This window comes from Papaver somniferum, chromosome 1 (assembly GCF_003573695.1).
Source record: "Papaver somniferum cultivar HN1 chromosome 1, ASM357369v1, whole genome shotgun sequence".
Taxonomy (NCBI): Eukaryota; Viridiplantae; Streptophyta; class Magnoliopsida; order Ranunculales; family Papaveraceae; genus Papaver; species Papaver somniferum.
In genome coordinates, this window is record NC_039358.1 from 236,399,982 (window position 1) to 236,416,604 (window position 16,623).

Genomic DNA, 16,623 nt, shown 5'->3' on the forward strand with positions numbered 1-16,623 from the left:
CCAGAACCTGCACCTTCACCGTCTCCACTTGTCTTCTTCCTGTTACGTTTCTTACTATACTTTGCATATTTGCTATAATGTTTTTCACAACGGTTAGTCTTAGGAACAGTATCATCAGCAGCATCAGCACCATGACCCATCCTAAAATTCTTGCATCTCCATCCCCTTCCATCAGTTTTACCACAACGCTGTTCTTCTGGAGGCATCTCATCCTTCTCCATCTCCATCTCCTTCTTCTTCTTGTTCAACTTACTTGAAGTGATCAAGGAAGGATTTTCTGTTAAAAAATCCCCTTGTGTTGTTTCGACATTATCCCTCTTCGTCCCAATTTTGGCAGAACCACCTTTTAAAAATTCCCAATTAGTTAGACAATGCAATGCTTAGGAGGACTTAAATCAAGAGATGAAACTAGGAAATTTCTCAATTAGTTATCTTTATTTACTGAAACATTTAAGCAAACGAAACGAATACAATATATAAGAAATCAGTATATTAAACATAGGTCGAGAAATGTATGTAAGAATCAAAACTCACAGTCATAGGTATCATCATTTAATTTAAGATATCCAAAACAAACGACAACAGCAACAACATTAAAAAATAAACTGAAGAAATGTATGTAAGAATTATTACTCACAAGTATCTGGTTGAATTCCTCCTGTTTCATTCTTACGTAGCTTCTTACTCGCAATATCCATGACTTATCATCCTAAAATTCTTGCATCTCCACCACCCACTTTTTCCTTCGATTCCTTCTAACACAACGCTGTTCATCTGGAGGCAGTTTCTTCCTCTCCAACTCCAAATCTTTGAAATCTTTTTCACAATAATGCACTTCATTATCAGCACTGGCATTCTTGCATCTCGATGTCCCAAATTTTCTACTGCATCTCCCTTCTTCTTCACTACCAGCCGCCTTCCGAGTCTTCTCCAAATCTGGACCAGAACCTGCACCTTCACCATCTCTACTTGCCTTCTTCTTCTCCTTATACTCTACAAAATAATTATAATGCTTTTCACAATGTTTAGATTTAGGAACAGTATCATCAGCAGCAGCATCACGACTCCTCATCCTGAAATTCTTGCATCTGTATCTGTTACCACTTGTGTAACAACAACGCTCTTCATCTGGAGGCAGCTTCCTCCTCTCCATCTCCAAATCTATGTAATCTTGGTCACCTGAATTCTTGCATCTCTTCGTCTTCTTCACTACCAGCGCCAGCCGCCTTCTTAGTAGTCGCCATTACAACAACACCAAAATATTAACCAGGGGCTAGCTCAGTTGGCTAGGGACGAACTCTCGAGTTGTTAGGTCAGTGGTTCGAATCCCTCCACCCTCGGATGGTGTCAAAAAAATAAATAAAAAAAATCTGATGTTGCCCTAGAAATAACTCAGACTATTGTAACTCTAGTTAGTAAGTGAGGGTTTTGTCTATTATACCCTCACAGTAGCGTATAGCCATAGGCGTGAGTTTATGAACTCGCAATTGCGCACAACACTCTCTCCTAGTGCATTGCGTAATTAAATATTCCTAAAAGAAACTCAAATTACTTTTTTTTTTCCTTCAAATTACCAGTTCTATTAACAAAAGGGACCACAATACAGTAATCTATCTTTGGTTTAAGTAGTTACTAGTTAGACATGTTGCTTTACGAAAATGTTTATTACAGTAGAAGCTTTAAAAATGTTTTACGGCTTAAGTAAAAATATAGTAATTCCTGGGAACACTTTTTTTCTTGGTGGGGGGTGCAGATTAGAGTTCCAATATTTCCATCAAAAGTTTGAATGAATAACTACCGGTGCACAACCTAAGGATTGAATAACATCCCTTAATTAGGGCCTCGAAAAATAATAAGGGACCTTCCACTAGAGGACAAAAAAGATCATTAAAACCTAATTTGAGTCATCTCTTATCCAAATTTTTTTAAAATGACTAAATTGTCCTTAAATGATTAGTGTGAATAGGTAATTAAGTTAAGTTAATAGTATGGTTAGACTAAAATCAGACTTTAGAATTAAAATTTGGGGCAAAAAGATAATTTTGTGTTTTTTTGAGTTGAGAAGAAGAAGAGGAGGTTTTAGAGGGATCATAGACACTATGTCACAGAAAGAATCATTAATGTCGGGGATCTATTCCCTGTCGACTCCGTAATGTCGTCAATATATTGTCATAGAAGTTGACGACTCAAACCTGCAATTTTGCAGGTTATGAAAAATCGTCGAGGTATTATTTGATACCATAACGATTCTAATAGAATTTATTATTTCGTAAAACTTTTGAAATCTATTAAAAGTCCCTTATAAATTCTATTATTGTAAAACAAATTTATTATTTCGCCCCCTTAAATTTTTTATTTTTTAGATTAGCCCTCTCTGTATAGAATTCCTAGCTCCGTCCCTGACTCTAATCATCATTTTATCATTTTGTCAAAAGGGTCGTTGTTATTTTGTCAAATAAAAAAGTGCCGTTAGACCACACTTTGTTGTTATCATTTTTGTCGTTAACATTTTTCTTTATACATGAACGATCCTTTATCATTTTTGTCATTTAGTGGACAAATAAATAAGAGTCGTTAACATTTTTCTTTATACATGAACGACTCGTTATCATTTTTGTCATTTAGTGGACGAATAATAAGAGTCGTTAACATTTTTCTTTATACATGAACGACTCAACTAAATAGTCGTCATCATCTATGGAATTTAGATAGAGACCCTTAAATTTATTTGGTCATAGAGGTAGTTTTTGGTCGTATAGAGTCGTTAGTGTATAAAAACGGATCGTTATAGTAGGATCGTCAATTGATTCTATAATATATTGACGACTCTATTCTGGGAAAAAATCTTAAACCCAGAAAAAGGATCGTTATCTCTTACACCTTAGACATCAACGATTTTTCATATAAATAACATGCAGATGAAAAATCATTAGGGTATGTAATTATCGAGGTTGACGACCCTTATTCTGTAACTGGTATTTTTCAGTTAAAAATCGAATTTTGCAAACAAAACATCAAATAAAAAGCAAATAGGAAGTTATGATGGAGAGTCGTTAATGGAGTTGTGATGGAGAGTCGAGAGAGAGGGGAGGAGATGACTGATTATTTTTTGGGTTTAAAAATGAAAATGAGGTTAAAGTCGAGGGTTAATGAATTTTTAGTTTTAGATTTATTGAAGGCTAAAACAGTATTTTCACTATATTTTGGGGTGAGAATAAATTATTTGGGATGAAAATAAAATGGCTGAGGACCCTAATTAAGGGGTGTTGAATAACTCTTACTCACCTAAAGTCAAGTGTAAACAATGTGTGAGAATCCCTTTTATCATAACAGTACTATTTCCACTCAAGTGTTATATTGAGTTCTTAGTTCTTGATAAGGGCTCCTCCAAAGACAGAGGCATTAGATTTAGAAATATCCGATGTCTCTCTCACCCCCAACTAAACTAGCCTCTGCGCCGTCTCCCATCCCTCTCTTTCTCTTCACTTTTTCCACAAAAATTATGAATTGGAACTGAATCTTGGTTCTATATTGGAGAGACACAATCATCATCAACAATGGATCATTGTCATAATGACTTTTCCTCTCAAAACCAACTTATGACGTATCCTCGGTAGTGCTGGTTCTCCAAATCTGAATGAGAAGTCTAAACTGGAAACTAAAGTGCTAGGGATGGGAAAAACAGCAATGGTACTGCATCAAATCTGGAGGGAATTAATGTCATCTCTATGAGACTGTGACGAACAATCAACCATGCTTTCTCATAGACAAATTTCCTGACTTTTTCTTTAAGATGAAAAGAAAAGGTTACATACTTTGTTATAATTCAGTGTTTTAGTTGTTGTAAGTTAGCCATTGAGATTTAAGATCATATTTGTCACTGTGTCCTTGTTATAGTGTAATCATCATGAATTGATTACATATCTATTGGAATGTTGTTCACATTACTGTGCAATTCATGTATTTATATTCTCAGATGGATGTAATTTTGGTTACAGAATGACACCTAGATGCTCATATCAAGGACTTGTATTTAGATTTAGAAACAATTGTGAAAATCTCCCAGCTAGGGCTGCAAGCGTGCAATCACGGGTTGAATTGGTGCCAACAACTCCCAAAGTAGCAAGTGTTGCACAAAAAGCTACCATCAATGAAGTTATGAAATTTACTGCTCTAGGTCCGGGTAATCATGTTTCTATCATTGAAGTCAAAAGCTGATAATTGCTTGGAATTTACTTTGAGGAAGTTGATTAGAGTTGGACGGGCAAGAGCTATACCTCCACATTTGCAGCAGGTGGGTCTGCCACAGGATTATGCAACTTTGTGCTGCATTCATCATGACCATGTAATTCCAGAAGGTTTTGACTTTGGCAATCTGGGCTGTATGCCTGTATCAGCTTTGCCTTTACATGGCTTAAGAAAGAAAACTCAATCACAGGCAATAAAACATAACTAAAGCAGACCCCAAGAGATGCACCCCTCATTAACCAGAAAAAATAGATATTAGTTCATTCTTATATGGAATACAATGCTGTAAGAACATTTAAAATGGAAAATCAATCCAGGCCAAAGGTGTATGAAAATGGAAAATCAAGAAATGATTTCCAATCGATTTCGTCTTTGTTCCTATTCGAATTTTTAATCGCTGGCGTATCCATAGGGTCACCAAGAGAATTACTACTGATGCTTATAGAATGTTTTTGGGTGAAGGCTTATGAGGTATTTTTGATATTTATCTGTAAACAACAAAATTTGATCTGAATCATTAATAAGCTCCCAGCATAGCATTTTCGAGGTCTTTAGAGAATGAAGCCAATTCCTGCAACTGCTCTGTACGTAGCTCATTTAGGCATAACTTGTCTTGTAGCTAGAGATGCGACATGTCAGGTTGTAGGTGTGGTCTTTGGTGGCATTGGAATATGTCACTGATGTTATATGCGTATAGCTATTATCATTTCTTTAGAATGAGCAGTGAAATGAGAATCAGAAAAATTCTTGTGAATTCTGGGAATAGGAAAATGCCCTGGTGTGTTTTTTCTGTCTTTTCAAGATGGAGATGGTGCAGTTTGATGTACAATAACAATATATACACTGCTGTTATAGGGAAGTGAATGTGGTGCAGGTCTAGCAGCTCGCAGAAAGGAATTAATAATGGGGAAACCTGTTTTTTTGCGGAAAATTGAAATGCCAGACATCCCTTGGTTTAGATTTAGTTGATTGTGTTTTTGCTTTTACTTTCTTTAGTTCTGGATGTGTTGTGTTCAGGCTCTGTTATTGTAATCTTGAGTTGTTGGTTAGATAAATTTTATGATTAAGCAAAAAAAAAAGAACAATATTCACACAAAACTGTCTTGGAAGATAAAATACTGATGATGATGATGATGATGATGGCAAAGGCTAATGCTTTGAACCAGCTGGTGCCTAAGTTTAGGTACCTGGCAAACCATGGCAACCCATAGCGTCCAAGGAAAGATCAAAATTAAAGTTGGGAAACCAACCTCTGCTAACTAGATTTCGTCTTCCCAGCAAACTTTGCAACATAGTCATCTTTACTAGATCTATAGTTAACGAAACATAAAGACAATTCAAAAAAAGGCAAATCCAGCATTAATTTCAGTAATTAGATTTTAGGCACCACATAATCAGTTCCATGAGCTAAATGAGTGACTCGTTTTTCCCAGTGACTACCATAATATCGCTTCCTATATAAGAGAGTCGATGCACATCGAGAAGTACTATTTGGAATATTAACCAGTTTTTCTGTCTAATGTGTACAAAATTGGAGATGCGAGATTGAAATGCCTAGTCAAAAAAGTGAAGGCCACTTACAGAACAGTCTTATCATTTTGCAGTTTGATCTCCATGGATAGCAGTCAGTTGTAGCTGGAAGGGAAAAAGGATCTTTCCCGTTTTCGTACATATAGAATAAGTACGGCGAGTATCTTTTAGCAAGCTTCTTGCAGTCGGCAACCGCTGTAGAATCAAATATGAGTGAAATACAGATCAAATATGAGTATCTTTTCTTTTTTTTTTTTTCCGCATAACAAAACTAGGCCAGTTTTGACCAAATTGGCTAACGGTGGTTATCCACCTTTTTTGGCACTGTTAGTGTAGGATAAAAATACAATTAAGCCCTTTGAATCAATCAACTCGCCGATTTGCAGTTTAACTCGCCGAGTCTGCAAAGTAACTCGGCTCTGACTGGGAACACACGTGTACCTTGTACACGTCACCATATGTACATGTCACCATCATACACCTGAAAAAAGAATGCTGCGTATTTAAAAACTTTAAATCTGATGCATTTCTTTATTTGACTACTAATTTCAAGTCCTAAGGGAAATGAGGAAGTAGAGATTCCTCTTCAGATAGTCAAGAGTGTGGGACTCAGTTTAAAGATGATTGATACAACCATCCCATAAGCACCACTGGACCAGTAGGCAGTAACAAAAACTGAATGAAAAATCTCAAAACTCGTCAGCAATTTTCAGCACAGGCGTATATGATGGAAGAAATAAAGAAACTATACAAAAAAGAGATCGACTAGCACACAAGAAGAGGAAATTTGGCATCGTACATCTTCTAGTCGCTCACCTCTACGATTCCTCCAAGAGACAAGCTATTAAAATGAGGCATATAGGATCCCATATATGGAGAACAACCTTCATTCATTTCAATCCACTTAATTTGTCTCTGCTCAAAATCACAAGTATCCACTGCATAACCTACTTCTTTACTGCCATGAATCACGACAACAACACCATCATCTTCTATACATTTCACTAAACCAAAAGCTATTCATTTTCAGTACCAGCATCGCAACATATCCAGCTGACTGCGCAAGACCCATCACCTAAACCAACAACAACTCTGCAAAATCTAGCCAACAACAGCAGCAACGCCTGAACTGCAGCTTCAATCACCTGCACATAACCATTCTGGCCACCAACTTCACACCACAACAAAACTGCAAGTGCACCATTATCTTCAGCTCATCCCTGTCCTAATCATTCATCTATTCATCAGCATTAGCACATCTCCATACTTCAGCTTCACTCATACTCATAAACCATCTACAATTCAACCTCAACAGAAATAATTGACAAAGAAAAACAGAATTAGAAGAATGTCAGAAGTGTAACTTAACTAGTATCCAATCAATGATAATACCTGTTCTTACTTCCATTGTATATGGATGACCACCATTAGTCAGGCCAGTTCGATTGACGATGTTATTCACTCAATCACAATAACCTAATGCAAGAAACTTATATTTTAGTCATAAAAAGAAAATCAATGTTAACTTAAACCATGAAAAAGCTAATGGAAGAGGAAAATGAACTACAGCAATTCAATGCCACCATTAGTACCTTCACTACAACCACAGTAGAAAATTCTTCAAACCCAATACATCATCACCATTTCTGCAAATCAGAACCCAATTCATCATCAATCTCATCCGTAACAGCTTCAATTTCAGATCGATTGTACCTAACACCTGAAGCAACAACAAGGTTTGAATACAACGTAAACCCTAGTTTAGAATTTCAAAAATTTACATTGCACATTAAACAAAATTAAAATCAAATTGAAACCCAAGGTTTCCTTTTGATCAGTGAAAAAAATCCCTATAACTCAATCAACGAATTTAGAATCATCATCTCCCTTTGTCCGTCTATGTCTTAGCTGGTGATTTTTAAAGAACGGGAAAAGAGAAAACGGAATCAGATAATCAGATTATGGCAATGGATATGCTACTACCGCCTCTATGGTTTCATCATTGTTAATAAGATTATCATCGAGGCATACTTGAAGCGGCTTGTGAAGAAGAGATACATTCAGAAGAAGAACATAGAGATGGAGATGAAAAACTGATAAGAAGAGGCATACATCACTGTTATTAGCATGGGGAATTAGATCCTAGGCGTTCGTTTTCATTGAGATGGAATACAAATGAGACAGATGGTCATCCTTATAACACGTGGCGACACTATATTCTTTCTAATCCAAGCCGTTGATTAATCACGGGATAACACTACAAACAGATCAAGCACTAAAATGACGACACGTGTATAAAGGGTATATGGGTAATTTCGGCGTCATTATCTCATCTCATACGGGGAGAAACTGACCGAAAAATCTTTCTATTTTGCAGTCCCGTCCATTAGAAACTTTGCCAAAGCAGTACACCTGTTAAGAGAACATATCAATCCAGGCCAAAAGTGTATGAAAACGGTAAACCAAGAAAAAGATACTACTGTTGATTCTTCTCATTTCTATTTTGTAATTGGAGATAACTATTGAACATTTTGATTCTCCTAAGAATAAAGATAAGTCTTCAGGCATTGTGATATATACAAGTAATGATGCTCTAACTAATCGAAGTTTGCAGGTCCAATCTTGTTTTTTAGAAACTGCCCATCTGTGCAAGCATCATTAGATTGATGCATCATTTCTAAAACATAACACTAACAATAACGTTCTTTAGGCGCTTGCACCCGTCACATGGGCGTCTTAGCAGTAGATACAGATGAGATGTTAATAACATAACCTATGAATTTCGCAGCAGAGTACGAAAAGAGTCCATGCAATAGATTAAGCAAAAACAGTAATTTCATGCAGTTTAAGTATAATCAAATTGGAAATGAAGGAAAAATGAACAGAATTCTTAATATACCTGAGTTTATCCTCAGGATTAGGAAGCAACAACCTCTTGAGAAGTATTTCGTCTTCATGTCGATATAGAGCACACACTGCTTTCATACAGAGCTCGATATCTTCTTGAAATGAAGAAGCCATATGATCATCAGACTCCCATTTCATTTTGTCAGATTTTCCAAGGATTTGACCATGACTCTAAGAATCTCCAGATTCCCCAAGGATTTCACCATGACTATGAGAATCTTCAGATTTTCCATGCATTCCACCATGACTACCAGAATATTCAGATTCGACAACATCTGAGACCAAATTCACAAAACCAGGCTTTTCCAAATGATCTTGTGGTGGTCTCTCCTCCTCCAAACAGCCCCAACCTTTCCTTTCGTCAACGTTTTCAGTCTGATTTGGTAAATGTAGATTTCCACCGCCATCCTGCAAACCCCATGCTTCAGATTCAATTATCCTTTCAGAATTACGCAATTCTGAACATCTCAATATTGAATTTTCATGTCCATTCCTCGGGACTAGGCTCTCGAAATTAGAAACGCGAGAAGCTTCACATCTCATTGTTGAATTTTCAAGTTCCATCCTCTGCACTAGACTCTCCAAATCGGAACACTTGTTCTTCCAATATTGAGTTGCATCCTCATCTTTAGCAACACTTTTTCTACATTTTATTTCCACATATTTACCCTGGAGTTTAGTGCACTCCGCATTCTTCTTCTCAAGCTCTACTTTCATCTTCTCAATCTCAAATTCCTTCTTCTCTAGCTCTAATTCCTTCTTCTAATTCATAAGGGGTTTAACAGATTAAACTACTAAATTTGTCAATTACCAAAAGAGGGAAATATATGTTTAGAATTACTCACAGCTGGTATGATTAGCAAATGGTTGGTCATCTTCCTCCGTTAGCTGCTGCTTCCTCCGCCGCTTCAAGCATTTTGAATCCATAGTTTTAATGGCAAATGGTTGGTCATCTTCCTCCGTTAGCTGCTGCTTCCTCCGCCGCTTCAAGCATTTTGAATCCATAGTTTTAATGGCAAATGGTTGGTCATCTTCCTCCGTTACCCTGATTTTGGGCATACCAAAATCTTTGTAGGCATATTGAATAAAGACAAAAAAAAAGTTGTGAAATAGCAAAATCAGATAACCCCTTAACCCAAATTTTTTTTAATGATAAATCTGCCCTTTACATATTAGTGTTAGTAATATTGATTAGTGACTAAATATTTTGTTTAGTGATTAAGATAATTTTCAGAATTATAAAGGTTGTTTAGATGATTTTTTGGATCATGGTTCGGCGAAACAGGTTGAGGTTCGGCTCACATCTATGAGCCGAATCTACCAATTGATGAACGGTTCGGCTCACTGAATCTGTTTAGTGCATGCGCCGAACCTATACTTTTCAATTCCAACCCTTTTGCTAGACACTAGTTCGGTTTATATGAAAGTTTCATAGTAAGCCGAACAACATCCTGAATAGCGCGAAAAAAAATAATTACTGGTTCGGCTTATATTTCTAAAATCGTATGAGCCAAACATCAATTTGTTATTTTTTGGGTTAAAATATTGTTATTGGTTCGGTACATATTGAGAATATCGTAATAGCCGAACCTCGTAAATGTGCTAGGTTCGGCACATATTATGATTATCGAATACGCCGAACCCCTATGCATCTCTATCTGTGACTAGGCTCGGCTTGAAATTTCATGAAATTTCATGCCGAACTGTTCATATACACTTACAGGAAGCTTTTGTGAAGAACTGTTCGGCTAAAAACGCAACTCAATTTTGAGCCGAACCCAACACTGTAACCGTCATTTAATCGATGAAAAACAGCAAATAGGAGATTGGGTTTGTAAAACTTACTTTCTTATCCTCATTTCCGGAGTTGGAGATGCAGTTGGTTTAATTTCTGGTTCAATTGGTGGTTGATTTTCAGTTTCTACACCTTCATCTTCAATTGGTTCTTCTTCTTCAATTGATGGATTAGAAGACGATTTGGTTTGCCTAGTCCCTACTTTTTTCGTACAAAATTTTAAAACTACAAAGTAACCGAACTTAGCCAATAGACGCTGGAACTTCACATTTTTTTTGTTTGTTAAGTTCGGTAACTTCACAATTTTATCACAAAAACCGAACTCAGATTTCGGTTGGTTAGCTGTTAGGTTCAAGTTTGCGAAAGAACCGAACTTTGTAAACTTATATACTCTTATATTACGTAAAGTTCGGTCAGATCAAAAGTGCATGCAGTTTGCGAACCAACCGAACTTTGTACACCAAAGTTCGGTTAGTTGAGAACCAACCGAACATAACGATGTAACTCCTAGAAATTATTAGAGAGTTCGGTAACCTGCGTGTTTGAAACAAGTAACCGAACTACACTTTCAGATGAGTTCGGTTACTTGTTCATCTCACGGGGCAACCGAACTACAGCTTCAGATGAGTTCGGTTATTTGTTCTTCATATAAAGTAACCGAACTACAGCTTCAGATGAGTTCGGTTACTTGTTCTTGAAGATTAACAACTATTCGAGGAGAGGATGGAGATGAAGAATCAGATGAGTTTTCATCATTTGAATACTCAAACTTAGTGAATTGGAAAAAAAATTATTTTCCATGTTTTTCTCCTTCATCTTCTCTAACTCTACTCTCTCAATAATTCTACTCAACTAATAATAAACTCATCTTTTAATTTAATCTCACTAATTGTTTTTAACTAAATCATTCACAAATCATAACCTAAAATTAATTAAGAGGATAAATTAGATATTAAATAAATAACTAGATATGGGGTGACCTAGAATTACTTCTAATTCCTTTACCCAAAATAAAAACATGGTCCCCAAAAAAACCATGTTCCCCAAAAAATAAAACAAGATAAGTTAGCCTTGTATAATTCATATTAATTTTATGTTAGCCCACTCAGTTTCTAGCATATCTAATGAAAGTGATAAACATTTAAGTAAAAACAAGACATTTTCATGACTTGGCAACTTTTACACAAAAAAAAACCTTCTTAGTTACAACATTCCTATTGTAAACATCTATAAAATTTGAGATATTCTCTCTCGGCCAATCAGGTTTTCTTATATATGTGACATTTGCTTTAAGTTTTATCCTTCAATCTATGGCATATACATAAACGAATAAGGCTTGCCAATTAAAAACGAGACTTGAGCCAAAAAAATTTAGCGCGGTCTTCGGCTTCATAACCGGCAATATTAACCATCCCTACCCTATAAAGAATCCTGGGTCCTTACCTGGTTCAGTTGGTGATGATTGGTATTAATTAGGCTGAGCGTCAGCTTCAATTGGGAGAATGAACGTCTCTGACTAAATCGACCGGTCCTCTTCCGTCTGGCAATGGATACGTTCATCCAATGGTCATTATTTCATTCCCTATACATTTGAACAATCTGAACTCTAAAATTACACCTTCTAAACCTTTTAACTCCAAAATTCTTATGTTTTGAACCATTTAACTTTTAATCTCCAAAAAATGGTCAGTTTATCACAAATCCAAAATACTTCAACAGAAAATGTTTCTCGGCAAAAAACTCGTGGTCCGAAGTATAGTATTGATGAAGATAAGGCTATTTGTAGAGGCTATAACATTTACTCGTGATTTTACCAATAATGTTCAACAACATTATAATACTCTTTGGGGAAATTTTTTTAAACAGTTTTGTCGGGAAACTGCATGTGTATATACAAAAACGTGATGTTTCGGGGTTGTCAAGTCGTTTTAATGTATCAAGGACGTACGTTAACTTATGGGCTGCTTTGATAATGCAAATGACTCGTCAAACAGGAAGTGGTGGAACTGAAGTTGATTTGGTAAGTCGCATTTCAAATGGAGGAATCGATTTTTGAAACATGCCTTAGTTGTAATAAGTAATTTTAAAAATATTCTAACTACAACATAGAAAAACTCGAGAGGGATGGCAAAGAAAAAACTCCTCAAGTTTCAAGCACGAAGCATGTTTCCACATCCTCAAACAGCTGAACCGATATAACCCTATATGTTGAAACGATATCAAGTACCAAAGAAATCACCTTACCAAACATCAAATGAATGTTAATGGAAATTCAAAAAGACCTAATGAAATGGGTGTCAAAAAAGCAAAAAGAACCAGAAATGCAGCCCAAGATGCCGAACAATCCTCAAATTCAGAATACAGCCTTCAAGATTCTTTTGAGAAAAAAGAAAAAATTGATATTGATAAAATAGTCGAGCAAAAGAAAGTAGTTTTAAAAACGAGGAAAGATCGTAAGGCGATGGTACAAAATTTATTCAATGCACACATAAGAAGAATAATGGGATGGACACGTCAAGAACGAATGTTGCACAATTATGATTTTGGCATGATGAATTTGATTGAAACGACTTAAAACAAAGAATATATGGATGGAAGAAATTTGATTGAAGAATATTTGTACGAAAATAACTAGAATTCGTGTGAGTTCTTTGGTTGATGGAAAATCGGTTTATAAAGATAAGATTAGCAAATGACCGTTGGATACAAATGCATACGTTATCGTCAGAAACAATGACGATCATCTCAGTCTTCTACGACTGTCATCTCAATGTGAGACGTCTCTTGGGTCAACATGGACCGACCGGCTCATCTGGGACGATTGCTTCATTTTTAACCATTTTGTATATTTCTCACTACCGAAAACTGGATTTGTCTACCCACCTGGACCCTCAAATTAGCAGATATACCCACTCCCACTGGATTTTCCCTAAAGAAGTATAAAAGATCAGAAGAAAAAAAATTGATACATAGATTCTTTGGAACACATTTTTTTTTAAAAAAAAATTGATCATTGGAAAAGTAAAGAATTTGGTACGAGTGAGTTTGGAAATCAGGTCATCAATCAATAACTTTACTACTGTAGTTCAATGACACTTAGGGGCGGAGGCACATTGAGAGGTGGGTGTGCAATTGCACCCCCTCAAATGTGAGTTCCCAAGCCTAATTTAAGATAATTTCCTCCCATTTTAGCCATTTTAGCCCTTTGGCACCCCCTCGAACGTGCATTGATTGGTAACTTGCCCACCCATGTCATTGACACTTTATATAAAGGTGGATGCAGATTAGAATTTCACTCAACAATTTTACTACTGCAGTACAATGACACTTTATGTAAAGGTAAAAGGTGGATGCAAATTAGAATTTGATGGACCAGCTAGACAGTGTTTGGTGCAACATGCCTGGTCTGAAGTAGTGGCCACTACTCGATAGGAGGTGCGGTCGTGGTCCCACACCTATCGAGGAATAAGGAGTTAGCAATTTTGTGCCACATTCTATGAGAGTGAGACCAAGTTGGTTAATCACCACTATTAATTCAATGTCTTAAGTTCTTTTTCACAAAAATTCAATGTTTTGGTTATGTTTTAGTAAAGATAATGAAACGTCGATAATTAAGTTAAGGTAAACATGCTAAGTTAATGTGAGACATGCACATCAAAAACGTTCTGAGCAATTAAAGGGAAAAAGGAAGAAGAAACCGTTTCAGACTAGTATCTTCTACGAGTTCTCCTATAAATATGAATAACAGGAATCCATTTCCACACCAAGCAATAGAGACATTTCAAACAAAAAAGTAGGAAATAAAAAACATTTACGAGAGTACAAGAAAGATAGAAATGGCGAAGTACGTTAATGTTCGATTGGTTGTTGCTCTTCTTGTTGTTGCCCGTGTATCAGTGATTATCGGTGCAAGTGAAGCTAGGGATATAGGTAATAATTCTCCTGCTGAAGCACCGAGTGTTGATCCATTGCCAGAACAATGTAACATTTCAGGACCTTGTGGAGTATTTGTGCAAAACCTTATACTCATGAAAGCCATGCCAACCGAAAATGACGGAGTATGCTGCCAAGAACTTGTACAGACCACTAAGTACTGCTGGGAGAAGATAATGGAACTTCTTGAAGATCAAAAAATTCCTGCTTTTGCTAACCTTCATCCATGGGCAGAAAACGCTTGGGACAAGTGTGTCACCCTCGCAAGTTCTCCTTCACAGGCACCAACGATGATCGATATCTCACCTACACAAGCACCTAAATTGCCAGAACAATGTAGGCTTACAGGACCATGCGCAGAATCCGTGGCAAATCTTATTGTGTCAAAGGCCTTGCCAAGCAAAAAGGATGTTGTGTGTTGTCAAGAAATTGTACAAACTACTAAGTATTGCTGGGAAAAGGTAATGGAGATTATTGAAGATCCAAAGATTCCTGCTTTTGCTAACCTTCATCCATGGGCGGAAATTACTTGGGACAAGTGTGTCAGCCTCACAGCCTCTCCTTCACCAGCATCTATGATGACTGGTAACTCCCCTACACTCGCACCTACATGGCCTGAAAAATGTAAGATTTCTGGATCGAGTATGGACATTTTGACACAACTTCTTCTGACAAGGACTTTGCCCAGCCAAAAGGATGTTACATGTTGCCGTGAAATCATTCAAACTGGTAAGGATTGCTGGGAAAAGACAATGGAGATCCTTGAAGATCCATGGGCAGAAAATGTTTGGAAAAAATGTGTCATTCTTACCATCTAAGTAGTCCCTTATACTATGTAAAAGCATAGTAATATGATCATCTCTATCGGTTACTAAACAAATTTGATTTAATTAATTCAAGACTCTTCTATTTAGCCATCACTAGTTTCAACATTCCCAAAGCCTTCTTTCCAAAATTGAAAAGGTGAGACTCACGGCAGAAAAACTCAAAAGCATAGGATCACTTCTACCTTTTACAACCTGAAGTTTGGCAATTTTCAGAGCAAGAGTATGAAACGTTGATAATTTAATGTTTTGGTTATGTTTTAGAGTATGAAACGTTGATAATCAAGTACAGCAAATCGAAAGCGATCTAAGCAATTAAGGGGGAACAAAGAAGAAGAGACAGTTTTTAGACCAGTATCTCTCTTCCATAAGTTTTTGTATAAATAGGAAGAACAAGAATCCATTTTTACATCAACCAATTCATTAAAACATTCCAAATAAGTAGGAAGAAAAGACTTGAGAAACACAAAAGACAGATATGGCGAAGTTTGTTGGTTGAGTCCCTGTCTTTCGTTGGATGTGCGTCGGTGTTTATAGGTGTAAATGGTGTGAGGGATATGGATAGCTATAATAATTCTCCGGCAGAAGCACCTTGGGTGAGTCCATTGCCAAAACAGTATAGGATTACAAGACCATGCGTAGATTTTGTGCAAACCTCATTGTGTCTAGGGCCTTCCCAAACAAAAAAGATGTTGTTTATTGCCAAGAAATTGTAAAAACTACAAAGTACTGTTGGGAAAAGTTAATGGAGGTTATTGATAGTCCGGGCAGTATTCCTCCTTTTACTGACCTTCATCCATGGGCAGATGCTACCTGGAACACGTGTGTGAGTCTTATAGGCTCTCCTTCACAAGCACCAACGACGGCCGACGACACCCCTACACAAACACCAACATGGCCCGATGTAGGATTTCTCAATCGAGTATAGACACTTTGACACAATTTCTTGTAAAAAAGACTTTGCCAAGCCAAAAGGATGTTGCATGTTGCCGTGAGATCATTCAAACCGGTAAGTATTGTTGGAAAAATGTTTGGAGCAAATGTCTCATTCTGACTAATTAACTAGTGCATTATGCTATTTATCACACACAAATGCAGAAAGTGTGCAATGTTGCCTTTGATATATTCCCAATGAAAAAGAGTGCCTTGGCTTCCTTTGCAACTTGGGGTCAAAACACCTTAAGAGTACCTTACTTTGCAACTTGGCCAAAGTAGTACCCTGTTAAGAAAATATTAACCATGATTCTTCTCATTTCTATTTTGTTTATTGGTCTTCAGTACAACTATGAAATTTTCTGGATGGCTTTCCTGGCCTGTGCACGTTCAAATGACAAATAGTAATACAGATATGAAATCTGGGGAAGGTAGCAAATTTTTTGTCTGACA

At 36.6% G+C, this 16,623-nt stretch overlaps 1 long non-coding RNA gene across 5 annotated transcripts; it reads right to left on the reverse strand.

The window, feature by feature from the left end:
* Positions 1 to 5,584: 5,584 nt before the first annotated feature.
* Positions 5,585 to 7,849, reverse strand: LOC113320112. 5 transcript variants are annotated; one of them, XR_003345922.1, is made up of 4 exons: positions 7,762 to 7,849; positions 7,371 to 7,498; positions 6,595 to 7,254; positions 5,585 to 6,259 (listed from the first exon to the last, which is right to left on the reverse strand). It is a non-coding gene; the product is annotated as an uncharacterized LOC113320112 (long non-coding RNA). The 5 variants fall into 5 exon arrangements; XR_003345915.1 differs by having other exon boundaries at positions 6,595 to 7,073; positions 7,171 to 7,254; positions 7,371 to 7,849; XR_003345926.1 differs by having other exon boundaries at positions 6,595 to 7,085; positions 7,171 to 7,254; positions 7,371 to 7,849.
* Between the last annotated feature and the right edge of the window lie 8,774 nt (positions 7,850 to 16,623).